This window comes from Larus michahellis, chromosome 10 (genome assembly GCF_964199755.1).
Source record: "Larus michahellis chromosome 10, bLarMic1.1, whole genome shotgun sequence".
Taxonomy (NCBI): Eukaryota; Metazoa; Chordata; class Aves; order Charadriiformes; family Laridae; genus Larus; species Larus michahellis.
This window is the reverse complement of record NC_133905.1, coordinates 13,279,047-13,301,860: the sequence shown is the minus strand read 5'-3', so window position 1 is coordinate 13,301,860 and position 22,814 is coordinate 13,279,047. Positions and strand designations below refer to the sequence as shown.

Here is a 22,814-nt window from a genome sequence, read left to right as displayed (position 1 = left end):
CAAAAGAAGGGGATGCATATTTGAAATCCATAGTTTTGCTGCAAGCATACAGTAAAATCGTGGCCCTCATCACTCTGAATTAAAAAAAAAAAAAAGCATCAGATGATACGCTGTTTTAAGGGTTTTTCGTCTGAAGCACAGATGCTTCGGTACTAGAGAGAGACCAAAAGTACAGTCTTTGTCTTCAAAGACATTAACTAAGGGATGTTACGTTGGTCCATTTGTGCTCTCTCTTCATAATTACCAGAAATAATTAAAATTACATCACACTTGCATTTTCCTCTAACTCAGCTGCTATGAAACACAGTTGCAAATAGGAGAAGGGCAGTAAAATTTAACCTTTTAATCTCTAGGTCAGCTCTCCAGCATCCTCAGCTTAGTTGGCAATTTTCTTTGCAAACCAGAAGAGGAGGCATGATGGATGCACACAAAAGCCCGTCCACACAAAACTGGAAATAGGGGGTCCCACTGGGCATTTTTTATTTATGATAGGCTCCTTAGAGTGCATCACTCCTTACACTCCTGGCCAGAAATGCCTGTGGCGTATTGCAGATGAGTGTGGCTTTTCCTTCTGCCTTATTATGTCTTTGTTCGTTGGGTCGCGGGAGGAAGGCTGAGAGCCGGCACCTTTGCTTTCATTAGCAGAAAGTGTCGTCCTGGGGTTGGGAACTCTCCTGCCGCAGAAAGGCAGCTCCCTATTTATCCACACCGGGCACAGAGCATCTCTTGTGGAAACGGGATTCATTTACAGTTAGACTGTCCAGGGGCTCGTTTCTCAGGACGTGTTTGATATTAAAATAGCGCAGGAAGGCTGTAGACATGATCACGACATATAAAAAAGTGATTCCCCAGTATCTGCGCTAATAAAATCACTGAGGTCAGTTCACTGCTCTGGGCACAGCCGATAAAATCAGTCACTGATTTTTTGACAAAACCTATTTTTTTTTGATAAAAATACTTTAGTGGAAAACAGTAATTTGTTGAAGGAGAAAAATAAACCTTCATAGTGCAGTAATGGAAGCTTTTCTTCAGAAACATTTTTGAGATCCTGAAATGGTGTTCAGGTCTTTTCTGGAGCGAAGTGAAGAACCTAATGATTACGATATCCAGTTTAGGTCTTGGGCAGCCGTCTTCAAGTAGTTTTTCCTACCTTTCTTTGTCATACACCCAAAGATACTGGAAAAGCTCTGATGAGCTGCTTTATTTATTAAAATGAAGCCACTGGGCATTTTGCAAAGTCTGTCTAAAAGTCAGGTGAGCAGCCTGTCTCTGCATTAGAGGACCGGATAAAGTTGAGCAACAGAGAAGAGGTAATAAGCCAACGCAAAGCTATTGCAAGCGATTGCGTCTCTGATTACCGCACTGAGTGCTTACCTTCTTTTTTTTTTTTTTTTTCACATCAGATTGTCATGTCAAACTGTTTCATTGCTGTACAGCCGAGAAGTGCAAACTTGGAAAGAGAAATGTTTCCAGAAAGTAGGAACTGCCCCTTAGTGATTTTTATTTTTTTTTTTTAAATTAAACTGCTCCCGCTAATGCTTAGCAAAAAAAAAAATGTTTTCAAACAATGTTTCTTTCAAGTAGAAAATGTTGTGACTAGCTCAGGTGAGCTCTTTCTGCTGCTACTTCGGTGGTAGAGGCAAAATCTGCTTTAAAAATACTGCATTTTCAAAAAAAGTTCGCATTTTTGTAAATTATGTCATTAGTTGTATTCTGGAGAAAATCCACAGTAAGAATGAAGAAATGCAGACAGCAGGAGGTCCGGCCAGGAGGAGATAATGGAAGTTTTAACTGAAATAAAACTTCCAGGCTGTGATTCAAGAAATAAAAATTAATAGAATGACTTATTTTATCTCGTGCAATTTTGGAGAACTGAATGTTTTGATGGATTTAAAAAAAATATTAAATCTGTCCTTACTCTAATACCTGAACGAGAGGGAACAGGTTGTGTCCCTGACTTGGGGAGGGAGGCTTGGAAATGTTCTTCAGGGTAGCAAAAGAATTCTTTAACAAACCGGAGAAAAAAAATATTTCTCTACAGTCCCAGCCTTAATTAAAATCGCTGTGACAACGAGACTGGCTTTTCTTTCTCAGGCCAGAATAGCAGAAGCACTGACAGCTTGATACCGGGTAGAGTTACAGCAGAACCGGTGCTGGGAGACCTCGGTTGGATTCTGGTGTGAACCACTGGATCAGCGCTTTGCTGTTGTCACCTCATTGTTGTAACTTTTCAGAAATCAGCAGCTATTAACTTGACAATAATCCTATTGGAATGGGTCCAGCGGAGGGCCACAGAGATGCTGGGAGGGCTGGAGCCCCTCTGCTGGGAGGACAGGCTGAGAGAGTTGGGGGGGTTCAGCCTGGAGAAGAGAAGGCTCCGGGGAGACCTTGGAGCCCCTTCCAGTCCCTAAAGGGGCTCCAGGAAAGCTGGGGAGGGACTCTGGATCAGGGAGGGGAGCCATGGGACGAGGGGGAAGGGTTTTAAACTGAAAGAAGGGAGATTTAGCTGAGATCTGAGGAAGAAATTCTTTGCTGTGAGGGTGGTGAGCCCCTGGCCCAGGTTGCCCAGAGAAGCTGTGGCTGCCCCATCCCTGGAGGGGTTCAAGGCCAGGTTGGACAGGGCTTGGAGCAACCTGGTCTGGTGGGAGGTGTCCCTGCCCAGGGCAGGGGGGTGGCACTGGATAATTTTTTAAGGTCCCTTCCAACCCAAACCATTCTATAATAATAATTCCACAAAAGTTGTAATTAGTAGAACTTCAAAAGTTCAGTGAGGAGAAGGAATGAGAACAACTGAGAAAGAGCTTTTCCTATTTCCTTTAAACAAAAAAAAAATAAATTCAATCCTGAGAAATGTCTTTGGTGAATATAACTGAGCCTGTAAAATGCTGACCTCTGACATAACCTAGAAAAATGACATCAGCATGGATCACTGAGCAGATATTTTACACGTCCTTTGTTTCTCTGAACTTGCAATGACGCATTAGAACAGTTCTGCTGGAGAAGGTGCTGCTTTTCCCACGTATACAAGATTTATCAGTGCAGAATTGGTAGAGAAATTTCCAGGGGAAAAGATTTCATTGACATGGATAATTATTTTGCGACTCTCATAATCCCTTTTTGTAATATCCGATAATACCCTTATTTATGATAACTTCAAAAGCTGCAAAAGAGTTAGGGTGGAATCTTGGTCCAAGCATAACCAATTGCAAGATTCCTAGTGAGTTCGATGGTGCTAATATTTCATCCCTGAAGTATTAGACTTGTTATTTATCTCTAGCTTTTTGCAAGCCTCCCCGAGAGCTACATCCAATTGCATGTCCAAGGGTTATATACAACTGCAAACTCCAGCCCAACGTCCCGGTGAATCCACTTCCGTCTTTAAAAGTTAAGCACTTACCAAAGTGCTTTGCTACAAGGTGTTTCATTTATAACCCTGTACATTGTGGGATCACACTATATCACTAGAACCCAAAATGCAATTACCATTGGAGCTGAATGTGGCAGCAAATATAACGGCTAACACTGCACAGTATTTTAGGCATGGAGGCTACAGTGGACAGCTAGAAGGGGGAAACTTTCACCTTGACTTGACTATGACAATTTGTTTTATTTTCTGTTTCCTTTGCTCCTGCTGGCTTTTGCGTAGCTGTTACTCAGACAAGTAGCTGTTCGAATGTTGCAGCTGATGGGAGCAGACTAGCTAAAAGTAAAATTCAAGTTAGGACTTCAGTTTTGTCTGCAAGATATTTGTATGAAAATAAGATCTGCTTAGATTGTCCAAGTGCTCACTGCCCACATACAACAATATGTTCTAGTAGCTGACCATATCTGCTTGTAATAGGATTCAGCATTAATTCTATTTTTATATAAATTCATGTGCTGGAAACGATAAATTTTACATGTCATTTAACGGATGTGTCCCTCCATGTGGTTCCTCTGCAGGCTGATGTCTTGCTGACTTTTTACCAATCAAAGGAATATCTCGCGGTCACTACTATGGCATCACCTAGACTCCCTTTCCCCGTATTTCTCTCTCATGTGTCCGTGAGTGCTCTCGCAGCATCTCACCATCCCACATTCAGCACGTGTCCTTCACACCTGCCGGAGAGTGGAGGGCACACCACCAGCTCCTCCTAAATCTAGATCCCTTCTCCAGCTGCTCCAGGCAGGTTCAATAACCAAACTTTGAAGAAGGTGTGAAGCCTTCTGGTACCTGTTCTGCAGCTGTCATTCAAGCAAGGCATGGAAAATTCGCTGCGATGAGCTGGGCCGGGGGAGTTGGAGGGTTTCTGCAACATAAGGGGGTGCTTTTGTGGGTGGAGGGTTGAGGTAGAGGAACTCCCACGGCAGCCCTGGCTCTCCTGGATAGAAAAGAGGGAGTGTACTTGGAGGAAGGAGGATGAGGATGTTTGCTCATCGTTAGGTGGGTTTGGTCAATGTTACCGGTTTCTGAATCCTTCAGAGAGCTTCAGGCAACGCAGGGGCACAGCAGTTCTACGCAGTCTCTGCTCGGAGCCATCCAAAAGTCGCTTCACCAGGATCCTTGATCCTGAGCTGTATGGATTTCCTTTATCCTCAGCTATACCATCAGATACATTTTTGTAACATACTAATATCCTCTTATTCAATTTAAAGACCAACTTGAGAATGCTCGTTAGCCTTTTAGCCTGTGAGAGACAGCCCCGGTATCTAGTGTTATCTAAAGGTCTGCCAACTGTCATGGTCACCATGGTAAAAGTGTTTCTTGTCTAACTGGAATCTGAATAATACAGAATTTGGTTTAAGAGATGGTGGTTTTTATAGCTTTGGTAAATGAAAAATAATAGAATACACTAATTAGAAATTCCTTGTAACACTTCACTATAAGAAATGACATTGAATCCGAAAGCTTCATAATATTTAAATATATTTCATGACAGAACGCTGGCAGCATTTAAAAGGTCTTAGGTGCTTTGAATTCCTGATTGGTTTGACAGCTTGACAGTGATTTGTAAACCGAAGGTGTTGGCACAGCTTGCTCTTCTGTCGGAGCAGGTATCAAAGTTCAGGCTCCAGACGAGTCACCGCTTCAACACAGAGATGAAAAATTGCTCTCGGATAAATGTTTTTGCTGTGGAAGAAACAAGCTTCTGCTCCTGAAAATAGTAAGGCCTGATCCGAAAATGATTCAAAACCAATGGAAAGACTTCTGGTGATTTCGACGGCCTTTGAATCAATCACACTTTTTCACGTATAACCCATTTTATGGCGTACTGGGCATGTCTGGGGTTTACCAGAGGACAGGCTAGAGCTAAAACCCCTCGCCATCTACATCAAAATGGGAGATTTCACCAACATTAAAGAGGGAAACAAGCCTTCATAAGATGAAACAGGTAGATACAGGGATTTATAATTTGGAATCATATAAATTGGGCTGAACATCACATTTGAATATCCTTTTCTCTCTTTCTCGGTCTTCCTTCTGAACATGGATCCATATTTTCTGTAGCTACCAAAATCTGAAAGCAATTCATTTTGATTCTACTGGGATTTCTCTGTAATACACCTAAAATACAGTTCTAGCTGTAACAGGACAATTTAAGACTACATATTCATAATCTTAAATAAACCAATTTCATTTTCAAAGATGGTTTCATGGTCTTCTATTGGGATCTCAACAAACATAGAAATAATTAAATGGGGCAACTGAGCATTTAACACCACACCTGCAAAGTTTGTTAGCCATGAAAATTTACCGTTGTCTCCATTGCAGTGCTGTATTTTACACATTAAACTGAACCCATATTACATTATTAAACTATAAATTTTCATGGCTAACAAACTTTGCAGGTGTGGTGTTAAATGCTCAATTGCACTGGTTAATTATTCGCATGATTTTTTTAGCATCCTCGTAGGAGACTTGGGAACTGCACGTGTGGGCAGTAAAAGCCCTGCCTCGCCCTTGCCCGGGAAAAAGGCTCCAAGGTGCAAACATTTTAAATTAAAACCGCAGGTATTTTTTTTATAGTGCTCTATTTTTAGCTAAACCCTGGAAATATCGGAAAGGCGATCGATTCTCTGCAGGATGTCAAGAAATCCTTTCTGAGGGGAAGAACGGTGAAGCACTGGATTTAATAGATGTTAAGAGCCACTCCACAGCCCAAGCTATCTGCTTCTCTCCTGCCTTCTCAAGGGGTGGTAGAACCGCTCTCAGCAGCTACAGACACCCTCTTCCCCTCTGCCTCTTCCTTCTCAAGTGCTTTCAGAAATTCCCCCTCGTCAGGGGCTGTCCTTGCCCTGAGAGCTGCCCAGCAGTGGATGCTGACCTCGGAGCGCTGGTGGAAGATGCTCCCCAGATCCAAGTACCTCCATGCCAGCAGTTCTCAAGAGACTAGTGCAGTCCTGAGATTGTATCATGACCAACAAAACATCTTGGGTAAAAACATGGGAAAATGAATCAAAATCGCCCCTTGAGATCCCTTCCAGCCTCGTTCATCTCTGACTCTGTGTCAGAGAGACACAGGCATGGAATATACCTTTTTAGCGTGGAGACAATCTGACGCAATCAAATGCTGACTCTTGTATTTGCGACGAATGCCCAAGTCTCAGTAACTTCATATAGAACTTCACAATTTTTTTGTCTCTTTATTTTTTGAGAAAATAAAGTGTAAGTATAATTCGCTCTATTTCGTCAGCCTGGCAAACTGATACAAAAAAAAAAGATCTGTACCTGTTCTCTTAGCTTTAGCAACAACATTTCAAATTATGTCCAATCTGGCATGATTTGCCCATGAAATAACTCACCAGCACAAGTCAAAATAGAACCAGGGTCTTAAATCTCAGCCCCGGCCCCTATCCCTGATGTATTCAGGCTCTGGGAACAGTAATTTTTTTCCAAATGATGCTCACCGTTTAAGAACGTAGCAAAGGCTCAGTTACAGCCCTGAAAATCACTGATTTTATGGTGAGTGAAATGGAGAAGGTCATTTGAAATCTACCATATGTAAAATGCTTTATGTTTGCATGCTCCTTTCTGCTGCCTGACACATTACTTAGTTTTACATTAGGCTAATGTAGACCAATATTAATGAGGAAACCAAGGTGTAATGTTCTTGCAAGAATGCTGACAGAAGTGAGTCCAAGTTTTAACCAGGGATTGCTTGCTTTAGCATTATCTCTATTGCCGTTAAACATGCTCTACATTTTCTGGGCAAATATCATTTGGAATTAATTGAATGGAAAGGAGGATGTTCAGAAAATGCATCTTTAGAGTTGTTGAAGTATGACTTTTTAATCAAACTGAGTGATTGTAAACATAAATTAGTTCTTGTTCTTCCTGCTGACTTGAAAATGGAGAAATGTGTACTTTTAGGTTAAAATCTTTTTCTCCTGAGTTTGCAGTTTCAAGCCTTGCGGATGCTTTGCTGGTCTGGTAGAACCATTACGTAATGATTAGTAACTGAATGTTACTTGAAGCACAAACTCACTGCACATACGCTGATTTTAAAGGTTTTACTATATTCCATTATTCTCCACGTTCCAAATATGTTGTCTTACGGCAAAATTTTGCTTGTGCTTCTGTCTCCTTCCTCTGGGAGGAGAACATTTTAGGGTAACCTAAACAACAATTTCTGATACATTTTATTCACAGGGAGTGACATTAGGCTTTAGGACAACAATGAGCAAACACACAAACTGTATAGTTTTTCCACCCAGATTTTATATTATCTGGATAAAGCTTCGGAGTTTGTAGGTCTCCGGCTTCTCTGGAGTTCTCTTTGGGAGAGGGAACATGATGTTGGTGTTCTTTGAGCATCCAGTTGTCTAATTAGGTATAAGCTGTAAAGCTGAATGATCTCATTTAATATCCACTGGGTAGTCTGATTGGAATTTGGGCTGAAGCTTAATGGGAGCAGAGAGAAATCTGAGTAGAAAAGCCTGCACCTGTAAGGAAGGAAGCTTTTAACACAGAAGCAGCATCCCAGTCATATGCAAAGATTTTATACTAAAGTGCGGTTCCTTTTATTTGCAGAGCACTAGTTATACAGAAAGGAATTAGAAGGTCTTAAATATGTCACTGTTACATTCATAGAACATTATAAAACCACCTTAAAAGTGTTTAAACCCCTTCATCCTGCAGCGTACAGAAGGAATGTGCAAAATATTAGTGGATAAAAATAATAGGAAAGCTGGACGTCATCCTTGGGCAGTTTCAAATATTTGCCTCTGATGGACCCTGCTGCTGTGGCCTGAGCGTGACTCTGCATGTGGTGAACACACTAAAAAAACATTAGTTCAAAGGGATCAACAGCAGAATTTGATTGCATAGAAAATAATTTTGCTGAAGGTTCAGAAGTCATTCATTCCGCATTTTGATGATTATATCTACCTGGGTTTTAAGGGTTTCTTTAAGCGTGTAGTTAAGCAATAATTGTTATTTCCAAACATATAAAGGTTGTAAAAATGTAGATGAACAAAGAAGAATGACTTTAAAGAAGAACTGAGAGGGCAGTTTTTAATTTTTCTTCTTAAAAGGGAAAAAACAGATCCTCCTTCCACCGTTCCTAATGGAGAAGTCAAGTGAGAACAAGCTGATCAGCAGCTGGGAGCCGCAAAGTGCTTGGGAACAGCAAGGCAGCCGGTGTGCCGTGCGCTCTGCTTGCTGCTGTAATCGTAATTAATGCCCTGCTGTCTCGTGCTCTCCCCACCTGGCTGTTGTTTCTGTGTCTGCGCTTGGGGAGAGCTCCGGGGATCAGATCGGCGACCGTCTTTTTGTTCGGTGCCTGTATGGTGTCTCTCGGTGCTCGTGAGCCGACTCCAGATGTGTTTTACTGTGCTGCATCTCTTTATTCCGAGGCTTACAAGATGCACTCTTCTCCTTTTTGTTCTGGCTTTTAAGCCAATTTTTGCTATTAGGCCTTTTTTTGGGGTGCAGGAAGGATCTAAAGGCGCTGCTGACTCATTATTTTGTTGCTTATGGGCTGCTGGAGATAGAACAAATGCTTAAGCTGTGGCAAGGGTTCATGTCAAAAAGTGTTCAACAAATGCCAGGAGGAGAAAGTATTTCACCCTCATCTAGAAATTCAATAAGAGCTGGTTTAAGTATTACAGTATGTAATGTCCTGGCTCTAATAATTCCAGGGCGTTAACTCTGCCCAGACATTATCCGTCTGGCTCTGTAGCCCACACCTAACCCATAAATTCACCTTCTGGAGCTGCAGCGATGACTACAGAGTTTCACAAAGCTGGTAGGCACCTTGTTAATTAAATTAGAAGTAAATGCTTCCAAGTAAACTTGAACTTGGGTCTGTTCCCTGAGACGGGGATGTCTCCATCCCTGGAGACGTTCAAGGCCAGGCTGGATGAGGCTCTGAGCAACGTGATCTAGTTAAAGATGTCCCTGCTTACTGCAGGGGGTTGGACTAGATGGCCTTTAAAGGTCCCTGCCAACCCAACACATTCTATGATAGTGAACTATGGGATTCATACCGGAAAGAGGGGGAGATCTAAGAGGAGGAATGAGTATCTGGGAATGGAGAGGCTGGATGGTGCCTCTTCCAGCAGCACCATTAGCTTGAGCTGGTTTAAGTTTCCCCGCAATGTACGTGCCTCTTGTTGCACTTGTTCAAATTGTATTTTAACATCTCTGGGACTACTGAAGAACTTGGATATCTTGTGGGGGATAGCAGTAGAGAAACGTTCTCAAAAAAAATAAGAGAAAGGATTTGCCATTCTCCTGCATTAAAATGAAGAGAGTGTCACGGAACTGGAGGAATTTAGGAAGTAATAAATCAGGTTCAGAGAGAGATCCAGCCAGCTTTAGTTTAAGAACATGTAGACAAACCAAAGGAAATTCAATTGCTGGTACAGAAACAGTCAAAACCTTCATTCCTGCTCTCATTATTCCGAATAAATAATTTAGATTGTTTCAAATTCAGATCGTGAGTTTACTTTCAACATTTCATGGCATAGACCAGTTTTGTTTTGCTTTTGATAGGGAAAATCATAAATTATCCACTGGACTGCTAATGTCACACAGAACTAATCAGACATATAATCATGCCTGATATATTATAAGTTCTCTTGTACTGAAATAATCTTAATTATGAGGATTTCATTTATTATTAATATGGAAATATGTAGTTCTACTGTATAACTGAAATTAATGGACTGTAATTTTGAAGGGTTAGTAACACCATCTTTAGTGTTTCTTAATTAGTCATGTGTTATTTCTCTTTTGGCGGGGAAAGCTTATGCTGTGTTCATATTACACATTCTTTACTGCCAGAAATCGGAGCTAAAAGGTCAAAATGAAAGATTTAAGGACAGAATTAATTCTTTTTTGGAGATCATCTTTCAAAGTCAAGAATTAAGAATTTCTCTTACTTCTACAGAGACTGAGGCTAACATGAGTAAGGAACAAGTACGTTATAATTCAATTAATTTTATAAAACGCTATAATTTCATTATTGTTATTGCACGAAAAATTGCAAGCAGATTCACTACAAAAAAAAAATACCAAGCCTCAACTGATAAATAAGGCTAGATAAAGAATAATGCAAACAACAATTCTCAGTTATCAGTACTCAGTGTGGTAGGAGTACGTATGATACTCCTACCCTCTTTTTTTTAATTTTTTTTTTCTTATTCGCTTATGTTGGAAAAAAAAAAAAAAGAAATTAGACCATGGTAGGATATATTTTTGTCTCACTTGGATTCCTTCAAAAATCCCATTAGGCACTCATCAGCTTCTTAACATGCCTAATAACTCATGAAATTTCTTCTAAGTGGTTTGTCTAATGAAACACGGATCATCTCTGGCATTATCAGAACCTAAGCCTAAGGAAAGTTTCCCTGTCTCCTGACAAAGCAACATCCATAAGATCCAACCATTCAGAACCTTTGATAGACCATCATGGTAAGTTAAGGACTGTTTTTTTAATGTTTTTTTTTTTATTTTTTTAAAGTTGAAAAATACAACTTTCATTGACATCAGTTAAAGACTTTTCAGAACCTATGAAAATGGGCCTGAAGGCAAGCGCAGAGCAATTCCTGAAAAGGTAAGGAATAGTCCCTTTTTGAGACTATTATATTTGAAAAAAGAACAAAAGATGGAAAGCTTTTTACTTGCATTCCTTCTTTCCTGAGATTGTCCTCGTATTTGTTTCTCTCAGACTTTCTTTTTTCCATGGTCTTCCAGGCCTCGGTGAGGTATGTTTGTGTCGTACCTATCTGTTGCACCATCAGTGGTCCTGGGTGCGGATCACACCAAGCCATCTAAGGCACCACGGCCAAAGTCAAGGGTAAGCCCACACTGAAGCCAGACATACGATCGTAATTCTTCTTGAAAGAAAAGCTGAGCACATTTATTAACAGTAAAATTGGAAAGGAAAAAAAAATAAATTGCTGAGTTAATGATGAAACATAAATTGCAGCCATCCAGGACGCTGGTTATGACCCGATGTTCCTGTTGCACTCAACAAACTCTACAAGTTGCGCATGTTAAATGCTGCAAGCAACTGAAAATGAATGAGGCAAGAAAACAAGCCTCGGTGAGAGGAAAGTACAAAGTCATTATGATTTTCAAACTTCTAGTAAATCAGTCTCTTCCCTGCTGCTTGACCCGATGCCAGGTACCACGTTCCCCCAGATATGTATTTGTAGTGGAATTGTAGTTGTAATGGAACAAACGTTCGGAAACACTTGCCAAAAAAAAAAGAAAACAAAACCTGTTTAAATGTCCTAAAAAGGAGAAACAACATGGAACAAAATGTTGCTCTTACCTTACCTAAACTATGTATTCAGCAATGCTGAAGACCGAGGCTTCCCAGAGGTACCCCAAACCCCTTTTAGTTAGGCACACCGAGAACGACACAGCTCAGGGAAACAAATACAGTGCTACAGAACTGGATTACCTTAAAGCGTCTTATCTGTTAATGTGACTAACACTGTTGAATAACGTGAAGCAGAACACATAAGGGAATTATTTGTTTATGGTATAGTTTTTATTTTTACAGTCAAGCGAAAAAAAGACTAACTTTTTGTACAAGACAGTAGAGCAGGCTGTCAGGAATTACAGATATGGAGCATTGTTTATTTGAAGACCTGTGAACAGGAGCTGTCAGACAGAACTGGCAAGCACAGCACACAGCCCAGGCTTTTCAGAGGTTCCTGCCACTGAAACACCCTTTTACAGAGCAGCTGCGGGAAATCGGAGCAAAAGATGACAACGTGGAGACGGTGGGGTTCAGTCAGTTGCTCTTACTGGCAATTGCTCTGGAGAGGTACAATTGAGCTCTCCATTACATGCGTTTGCAAAGTGGGTACCTGTGGAAACTAGAGGAAGGCTTGCATGGAAACATCAGATCCACTTTGTCCATACTCATGGCTTCTGTTTCAGTGAGTTTCAGACTGATTTTCCAGGCTTGGCTTCTCATGCTAGTGCTGTGTAATGGAACTCTGACTTTAGAAAAGTTTGGATTTGGAGCGTGATGGGATTTTAATTTCCTCTTCTGAAAACGCTGCTAGTGGAAAAAAAGGCTTTAGCTTTAGGGGTTAGGCTCTGTCGTGATCAGTCGAGGCCTTTTCTAGCAGCATAATTTTTCTGCTTTGTCATAATATTTAGAACGTCTCACAAAAATGGTTTCAGTACGTTTTTTTTGTAGCATTTGCGGCAGGGTTTTACCTTTACTGGTAGAGTTTGCAGTAGGGAACGGATCGCCTTGGGTGTTTATACAAGTGTGTTTCTTTTGATAAAACATAGAGCGAAGGACTTCTAAAATGTTTTCCCTTCCAAATTAGATTTCTGTCTTAAATCAGATTTAGATTAAATGAAAATTGCAGGCAAATTTTCATGGCGGTGGCAAAAATATTATTTGGAAAAGAACAAAAGAGATGTTCCTCGTTTTCCTTTCATGAGTGACTATTTCAAAGGAGAGCTGAAAAATGTGATTTGGCTGTGAAGTGGCAGTTGTCTTTGGAAATCCTGGCCGTGCTTTCCTGTGCCTCCCTTGCCAGTGTAGCACAGGGCTGACTGCCCTGCACCTCCTGGGACTCTCGCCACCCACAGGACTCGTATCACACGCTCTCTTCTCCGTCTGATGGAACACGGGTCAAACACCCTGACCTGCTCCATAGAGAAGCACTTGGACTTCCAAGTCCTTCTTCAGTGTCTTGCTTTGTGGAACACTTTGTTGATAAGTTTTTGTCCAATAATCACATTTTCCCCTAGAAAATGTCATCTTGGATTTGATTTTTGTCATTGTTGTGTTCTACATGGAGGGGTGGGAATGCAAACCCTCTAACCTCGCTTTTGACCTTAGACTGCAGACAGGGTCTTCTATTGCAGAAGGTGACTTTGGCGAAGGCCTGGGTGTCCTAAGCAGCTGTGATGAGTGAGTAGCAACCAGTAAATCATTGATTTTAACACAGCCAACTCATTTTCCCTGCTGGAACCCTTTTATGCTGTTACCAACACGTGGAATATGAAATAGTTATTTGCAAAAAGCCATAATACTGACTGGACCAAAACAAACCTGTGTGATTTACTTCTCATTGGAAGCAGTCTTTGCTCTTCCGTTTCTACTGCTAGCCAGCCAGCAATGAGAAAAGAATTTCTAAATCCATGTTCTAGGAGGAAGAAAAAATACCAGAGTTACTGCTTGGAACTTAAGGCTTATGGCGACGTGCATTCCACAGCTCTGTCATTCAGGTCTCCAACACTGGCAGTGTTTGTGAGCTAGTCCTCCAGAATCTAGTCCTTTCGAAGCCCTGTGAAGGTTCTAGTTATAACTGGAGTTGCTGAATTCTCTGGGACTTGGCTTTTGCAAGGAACAACTAATCCTGAATAGTAGCAAACAACTCTTTAACCGCTGTACTGTTTCCTGGGGTACTTCGCTTTCTCGGGAGGGGAAATAAACCCCAACCAAACAAATCCCAAACCCTGCTCCGCTTGGGAACTGAAAACTCTTATTTAACCAGTCTTTTGTCACCAAGGAGACCTGTGCATGTGGATTACCTTGGGCTGGCGAGGTATGAAAATTCCTTCTGTCAACTGCACCCCCCGTGAAATTACAGAAAGAAATCAATCACGAGAGAAACGCGTCAAAAACTTTTGTGCAAAAGAATTGAATGACAGATGGTCTGAGCCTGGAACATATGGATTTTATCAGACAACAGAAAAAATGTATAAGATCATGTTGTGGAAAAGTACATGTAACCCCTGTGTGTGTACTCTGGGAGAAAAAGAAGGCAGCAGAGTGTTTCAAAACTTATCATTTTTTCTTTGACAATGATTTAGAGAAAAGTGGATGAGAAAATATTTGGTCCTCAACCTTTCTAACCTCCCAAGAAACACTGGTGCCAGGAAAAACAGATGGCACTCAGGTCTCTTCTGAAATGATAGTTATTCCACTCTCGCCAGATCTCTGTGGTGTGCAAAATATATGGTATAAGTCACTCTCAGAAAACAAGTCATTAATTAATAACATTTCACTGCTCAAGGATCAGGTAGGTGAGAGTGCCAGTCAGGCAGCTGCCTCCAAGAAATCTGCTTGGCAGAGGAGGAGAACGGGCACGGGAAGAGATGACTCTCCCCACCTCCCTTACCTGCGACGTAGGCATCCATCATTACATGTAATCGAGACTAAAAGTATTTATCAACCCGAGGGCATGAAGCTGTTTGAAGTCCAGAGTATAAAGAGAACATCAGTGAAACAACAAAACGATCTGTCAAGTCAAAAAAAAAAAAAAAAAAGGTGGGAAAACCAGATAGTAGAATAACAGAAAAATTCTAATTAAATCCCTAACTGTAATTAAATTCAGTGTGAAGTGACAAACAGCACTTGCAGAATGATTTTTGCTGTTGGTGCCTTTACTATATAACTTGCATGTGTTTTTTCTTGGTGGGTACCATGCCTAGTACTCTTTTTGGCTCATTTCAAGCAGGAGTTACCCCCAGGAGCACAAATAACACCTCCGTTTTACTCCAGGGCTTTCAGTGGGTGCAGCTCTATAGATGGTTTGAAATCAGGGCTTTTCTGGGAAACCAGGGCATGCCCTTAGCCAAGGCAGAGGCCCAAACTCTTGTTATCTTCCTCACTCTCACACTGATGTGTGGAACTTTTAGAATCATACTTACTGGGCAGGAAATACGATACTGTGTGACACGTGTCTCTGGTAAACTTAACGCCATGTTCTTCGTGATACGTGGTTACCAAGGAATTGCTGTTGGACATGCCGTTGGCGAGGCTGACTCCTCCAAACGTGTGTTCCCCTTGTAACTGATGATGTAGAGTGTGCCCTTGACCACATCCGTACCAAATTGGGCAATGTGTTCAATAGGAAACCTGCTTCTTCGACAGCAGATGTTGTCAGAGGCAGTGCACGGTGTTCCTAGAAGATTCTCTTGCATTTTGCCATCTGTGTTTTCGTATCCCTTCTCAGCTCTTTTATATATTTATATATATATCCCGTGGTCATTTTGTTTGTGAAGGAGTCTGGCTTGTTTAAAAAAAAATCTAACAGGAATGTCTCCCAAGATTGTGCATGCAAAGCTAAGTTTTTAAAGCGAGTTTCCCGCTGATGAAGAAGCCATTTCCATGAACATCTGCCTCGTGGGCACGGCTGGAGTCCTGCTGGAGAGCCGTGCTGATGGGGATGGTGGGTCAGGAGTCGTGTCCTGGTCAGTTATCCCTTGCCCTGAAATCTGCAGTAAGAACAGGGTGTAAGCTCTGTTATTTAACATGTGAGCCTTAGGAACTGAAATGTGAGATCGTTTTGCAGAAACAAAGCAGCCTGGAGGCCAGCAGGTTCCCTTCTGGGCAGGTTCCCCGCTGGCCCCCCAGCCAGATGCCAACAGCCCAAAATTCCAGGTTGGGAAACTGCTGAACTTCTAATTCTCCAAAGAGAAAATCTGTCTGTGCCAGGTTTGCCTTCACTTCCCAAAACTTCAAAAAAAGTTTTAGTTCACAGCAAGCAAGTTATTATTCCTCAGTGTCTTTTGTTTTTCAGTTATTCTGACTTGCCAAGGAGCATATCTATCCTTCCACAGAGTTCCTCAGGGAGGAACTGGAAGTAGACTGGGAAGCTAAAGATTTCCATGAGATGTTCTATTCCAAAGCTCTTTGAAAATAGTGTGAAAACACGGAGCCTCTGAGGCTGGGTCACAGGAGGTTGTCTCCCTCTAAACTCTTCTTATCAGCCTGGCAAAAACATACGTGGTAAGATATTCACTGCGTATCTGCATGAGGGACACAAAATATAAAATAAGCCTCCAAAGGGACAGCAGCTGCATAATTTAATTGTTTCTTCAAGCAAAATTCATTTAGTTGAAGATATCCAAAAGGTTATTCCATGCCTGTGGAAAAAAGAAGACCTTGGGCAGCAGGTTTTCTCAATTGCTTGGCTTCAAAACATCAAACAAATCCTTTCTTCTGGGTTGCTGAGAGCAAAGGCAGGCCTGCAGTGGTGACATACTGCCCAGGGGAATCTTCCTATGTAATTGTTCTTGTTTCTACAGGAGTCAAAAAAATGACCCACGCCTAAACCACACCTAAATCCCTCCTCTTTGCTATGCAGTAGTTGCCTTGCACTTATTCTTTGCTTTTTCTCTGATGTGGTACCCAGCCTAACACAGGTCCCTGCATGATGTTCTTTTATGATTCTTATTTTTCTTGCTATCATTATAAAATGCAACAGACTTATTGAGTTTAAGTAGGAACAGTTACGGGCAACGGTAGCTTTAACATGCTCTTCAAGGAATTTTCATTTTAATTATGCTTTTATTAGTAAATTTCCAATTTGCAGCCAAGCCTGCTGTGCATTACTTGTATTGATAAAAGTTCAATTATCTATTTTTTAAATTTTTAAAATTGTATCTCAACCTTGTCTTAAAAGGTAAAATGGTCCTTTAAATAAGAGTATCCTAAGTCAGCCTGCATCCTGTTTTTCCACAGGATAACAGGGATCTCATGGCTGTTGAACACCTCCCCAGTACTGGCCTTTTATGTTACCTAGAGAGAACGCAGGCATATAGGTACAGTACGATAAGCTACAAAGATAATACTGTGTCTATGTCTATTAACAGCTCCTTCTGATTTAAAAAGCATCCAGTTGTATCAATAGTAAACAACAATAAACCATATGAAAAAAGATTCTGACCGTGACCTCCCACCTGCTCCAGTCAGAGACCATCAGCCAAAAAAAATAATTGTATCACATTTTATATGCTTGAAAGTAGCTGAGGTCAGAGAAATAGAGAGATTACAGAATACTGTCCCAGAATAATGCTGGAATTAAAGCATAAAATTAAATTAAAGCATTTGGCTGTGACACAAAAGCTTTGGTAATGCAAAAGTAAACTGGATGCTAAGAAAGGTTGCCGTTGCGAGGCTGTGGTTGTTTTGGCTGGAGTTAGAAGGTGAAATTGGTGATACAGATGAGAACCAAGGCTGGGGCTGGGTGAGGTTTCTGGGTGATCAGCTTTGGACAGTGTTAAGAGTGGAGATGTCTGAAACTGGACTGAAACTATTCATTTGGAAGCGGTGGTCCTGGATCTGAAGGTATGGTCAAGGTGGTCTTGGGCCGCAGTCCTATGACAGTCCTGCAGTTGGTCAGAGCCATGGTTATTGATGGTGATTGCGAGGCAGGATTACGATGACACCTTGATGTAGAATCAAAACAGGACTGGAAGTAGTTTGGCTACCCAACTAAGATTGAATTTTGCCTGCAGGCTTGATTTAATCTGGTTCTCTATATGGTTTGGATTTGGAGGCATGGGGGCCCAAGCAGCAGTTAGGTAAAAATATATACTCCCAGGTTTATAATGAGGGTGTCATCAGACAGTCATCATGTGTTTGCAGATGAGTAAGAGCTGGAGACTAGGGCTCCAGAGGAAGAAGACAATGTCTTTCTGTTGCAGTTAGGACTGAAGACACAGGGTGGTTTGGGGTTGTAGATCAGAGAAAGCTGGACTGGAGCTGTGGGCAGGGGCAAGGCAGCTTGGTATTTGTCACAGAAGGTGATGAACTTGCTTTGAGTTAGAGTTTTGCCCGGTGCTGATGCCCAGTGGTGAGTTTAAGGGGTGGGGACAGCTCTGGTTCAGAGATGGTTGTTGCACTGGAAGTCTCAGACTGCGGCCTCCTGGGGGCTGAGATAGGCAGAATGGGGTTAGAAGAATATTTGTTCCATGAGGAAGCAATTTCATGAACGTGCAGAAATTAATTTCCCTTCATTTTATTCAGCGTTACACAGAAATTAAAATGACGGCGAATACTCAAGAAATATAAGCTTGTTATAATGAACAGATGGCAGCTCAGTGAAGATTTGTACGAAGAAGATCACCAGTCCTTTTGTTTACAACACATACATGTCCTGTTTTGTTTTAATTATATCGTTGTTTTTCCACCCAGGCTATTCACTTAAAAAAACCCAACAAAAACAAAACCCACCACCACTGTGTTTATGTCAGCAAAGCTAATAAGCAATCTGCAAACTGGAACCGTGTAAGCAAATGCTCATGAATATTGAGAACTTTCTGATAGATGTGGTGTCTGCCTGTGTTGTTTGGATCCATCTTGATGTCCCTTGTGAAGTCAAAAGAAGCACGAAACAAAATCATCTTCAATCGCTGTCTGGCCAGGAGCTCAGGGCTTTTCTGAATATTTTTATGTTACGCTTTGTTAAATCCATTTAAGAGTCTTACGTTCATGAGTGAAATGTGTGAGGAGGGGAAAAAACCAAATGCTTTCCCTCTTGTCAAAGGCTGTAGGTTTAAGACAGGATTTAACCAGTTTCTAGCTCTTTTATTGTCTCATATACTTTACGCTGTAAATGGCAACATTTTAATTACAGGCAATAAACGCAGAAGCCGCTAACGGGATTATCAACACCAGCTTTCGGTGCTTTGCACTGCCTGGTAGACAAGGGGAAGGTGTGATGTGTTACCGCGGCCTCAGCGGCGAAGGGGAGAATAATCACGGGCGGACCTAAAGGGTGGGTGTTTGAACAGAAAAAACCCGATTTATTCGCCTTGGTTTGAGCCTCATGTGTGAGAACCTGTCGCCGCTTCCCATGGCTGCGGCCCCCTCTAGCGGCACCTCTCCCGCCGGCAGCGGCTGCTCGCCGCGCCCGTGGCCAGGGCTGGCCCCCGGCACCTGTGGCCACCGCAGCCCCCGGAGCTGCCGCCGGGCAGAGCAGGGTCCGGCCAGAGCTGATGCTCGAGGGGTGGCTGAAGTTTGAAAAATTCAGCTAAGAAAATACCACCAGCAATGCTAAAACTCACAGTGAGTTTGGGAATAAATCAGGTGAAAACCATAGCTTTCCAGAACCTTCGGGTTTGAGGGTTTTTTTTCCTTAATATAGTGTTCAGCTCAGAAAAATAGTGTCAGTCATTTGACACTAATTATAACAGAGCTGCATCTCAGCTGTCAGCTGTTAATACTGCTCAGTCAGTCAGTATTAAGCAAGGTTTAAAAACCTACCTTTACGTCAAAAAAGCCAAAGAAAATACAACCGGTTACGTTTGACTTAAACTTACATCCTTACTGAAACAAAAATTTGAAGTCACCAGGGTTCTTATGATGATAATTTCCTTCTGGTATACTATATATTACTTATGTTAAAATAGTTTAATGTTTCAGAGAAGGACTCGGAGCCTGCAAAGTTTCAGAACTCTCTGCTGTCAGCATTACTGTCAGCAGTATGTACAGGGTACCTTGTGCGTACGCTGTATTTCACGCTGGGCTTCTGCTTCACTCAGTGAACACAAGGGACAGAGCCCATAAAATTAACAGCTACTCACTCTAATCTGTGGCTCCAGGCCTGGTGTAAGTTGTAATTTAACTCCAAATGCAAAATTATTTGGGTTTCATCATCTTTCTGACTGCTTTGCAGTGATTTGGGGTAGTACAAATCCTCACATTGCTGAGGAAAGGTGCGGTGGGTGGAGGGGGTGCTGTATTATTTATTCCCTTTTGCAACTCAGAAACTGAGGCACAGGATTTTGACATCAATGACAAAAACATACCCTAATTCAGATTGCAGTGTGGAAGGTCTATGGCGTGATTTTTTTCAGAGTACTTAGCATTTCCCAGGGCTGTGGGAATAATTTTAGTCTGCTTGAGTTGCTCTCTTCTTCTGAAATACGACCTCGGAGATCAAGCTGGGAACACGTACAATATAGAAAATGTAATCAGAAGCCATCTTTCAAAACTTCGTTTCAGTGATTTACTTGTCATCACACAGTTATTCTGTGCTCCTTCCTCGCGGAAACCGCCTTCCTCCTCCTAAAAATCTTCTAATGGTCTTCGTTTCTGCTAACCTTATCGAAAAAATCAGTGAAGTGCTCTAGGCCATCACTACACAGCCTGAGATGAGTTCTGTAGTTCCTTTACACATGTGCTTGAAGACTTGGAGGAAAAGAAAGAGAAGAGAATGTCACTAGAGATGGTGCCCCTGTGTGTCCAGCGTAACTGGACTGGCAGCCCCAAATCTGCCTTTCCTGGGTTGAAGCCGCCTTTGTGTTATCCTTTTAATAACACTATGTCCAGCCTCTCTGTGTGTAATGTAAATTCTCAGGATTTTAGGAAAAAGGCAAGATGAAAAAAGATGATGTGCAAACCCAGATACTTGCTCTCTTTTCCCATGCCTCAGCTCTTCATTTCCCTCCACTCTCTTCTGCCTGGAGTCCATCACTGGAACATTTCAGTTATTTCACATAACCAAAAGTAAGTTTAAGCAGAAACATAAACTTTTAGAAGAAATCTTTAGTGCATAAATGGACAGAACTGTATTTTAAACCATTAGATTTAAGATATCTTTAGATTTAAGATATCATTAAATTTGAGAAGATATCAGCTTGATAGCACTACACTTGTATTTTAGTTCATTTCTATTACATAGGAAGCCTGAATTATGTGTCTTGTTCTGCTATTTTCTTTCTTGATCTTACTATTACATTTACTAAGCAATCTTTTATTTTTAATAGTGTTATCCTCAATTCAGAAAACAGAGTCATCCGTAAATACTCAAGGCTGATTCTGTGCTGCATAGTGCTGTACTCTGGTGGAAGATACTTGGTTCCTCATAACCACTGTGCAACCTCTTCAAATTCATGGGGTGAAGACCAAATTATTTTTGCCGTTGCTTTCTCGGCATACTCTGGGCTGTCTTGGCAAGGATTTGGGGTTTGTTCTGAGCCGTCATGGCCAAGCTCCTGCATTTCTAAAATCTCTGTGTTTGGTCAGTCACAAGCCATCTGTCTTTGACAGTGATTTAAACAACTCTACATTACCTTAGACCAGCTGTACATCCACAGCTGTAAGGGAAAGTTGTTGCTTTACCTCTGTATCCTCTTAATTATCAGGCTGTTTGAGATGTAGGTCAGTGCAGGCTCTAAGCCACGGTAAACTGGTCAAGCTGAAGACCAGGATTTTCTCCTATCCATTTTGCAAACAGATTCCTGCCTTAAGAAGACTTCAAGATTACCTCACTTGTAGATTACTCCAAAATATAAGAAATGGATCATTCATAAAGCTTACTTGTATCCTTGTGTTTACTGGCCTTTTTTGGGGAAAAAAACCCCAAAGTTGCTCTTGATGTTGCAACATCCCTTAAAATTTTCACCAACTTGTGAAAAAGGGGCTGGTTGTGAATATTGGTGACATAAAGCTGAGTTTTTATCTCAATTACTTTCAGCAGAGAATGGGGGATACACAACTGATTTCTGCAGGGCAAGTGAGCCATGGGGGAACCAACAGAAAGCATTTCTTCATCAAAAGAGCTATCGTTCACTGCAGCTCAGCCAGTTACGTGATTCAGTCATTCCCTTGGCACTCCCTGCAGAGAAAACTTGAAATGACCCTTAAGCTTTCTCCCCTTGGCTCTCAAAGCCTTTTCAGACTGTCAGGCTGCTGTTGTTTTCAGTGTCAGATGGAGAAAACTGGAGCTTTGGTAAAGTTCTCTCTCATTAAAGCACTGTTTTTCAGTCAAAGGCAGGAACACTTGACCTGCTTTATTCTCTCAGTTTCTGACTTTACTCTCCTGCTTTGGTGAACTTGCGTGAAGCCATCACATGGAGTTTTATAAGAGCAAACCAACCTAGGAGATCTCTATCAAAAAATACCAGTAACTTCTGTTAAAAGGTTGCTTAGCTGTATTTCTCCATAACAACTAGTATCATAGGCCAAGCCTGCTGCTGTCCTAAATCAATTTTTTCTCAAAATGTGAAAACGATGATTTCTTCTTGCCCATCTGCCTCTGCAGACCCTTATATTCCTGTCTCCGATCCTGTAGCATGACAGCATTAGCTGTCAGCTAAGACTATTAAAAAACTTCTGCTTGCCTAACCAAACACAATAAGTACTGTGTCCAGTCTGGGCTCCCCGGTTCAAGAAGGACAGGGAACTGCTGGAGAGGGTGCAGCAAAGGGCTACCAAGATGATTAGGGGACTGGAACACCTCTCTTATGAAGAAAGGCTGAGGGACTTGGGTCTTTTCAGTCTGGAAAAAAGACGACTGAGGGGGATCTTATCAGTGCTTATAAGTACTTAAGGGGTGGGTGTCAGGAAGATGGGGCAAGACTCCTTTCAGTGGTGCCCGGGGACAGGACAAAGGGTAATGGGCACAAACTCGAACATAGGAAGTTCTACCTAAACATGAAGAGGAGCTTCTTTACAGTGAGGGTGGCAGAGCCCTGGCACAGGCTGCCCAGAGAGGTGGTGGAGTCTCCGTCTCTGGAGACATTCCAAACCCACCTGGACGCGTTCCTGTGCAGCCTGCTCTGGGTGACCCTGCTCTGGCAGGGGCTTGGACTAGATGAGCTCCAGAGGTCCCTG

At 41.8% G+C, this 22,814-nt stretch overlaps 1 long non-coding RNA gene across 1 annotated transcript; it reads left to right on the top strand.

Annotated features, from left to right (window-relative positions):
* Window positions 1-10,664: 10,664 nt before the first annotated feature.
* On the top strand, window positions 10,665-18,610 carry LOC141749332 (uncharacterized). The gene is made up of 3 exons (XR_012589322.1): window positions 10,665-11,282; window positions 16,935-17,014; window positions 18,222-18,610. It is a non-coding gene; the product is annotated as an uncharacterized LOC141749332 (long non-coding RNA).
* Window positions 18,611-22,814: the final 4,204 nt, after the last annotated feature.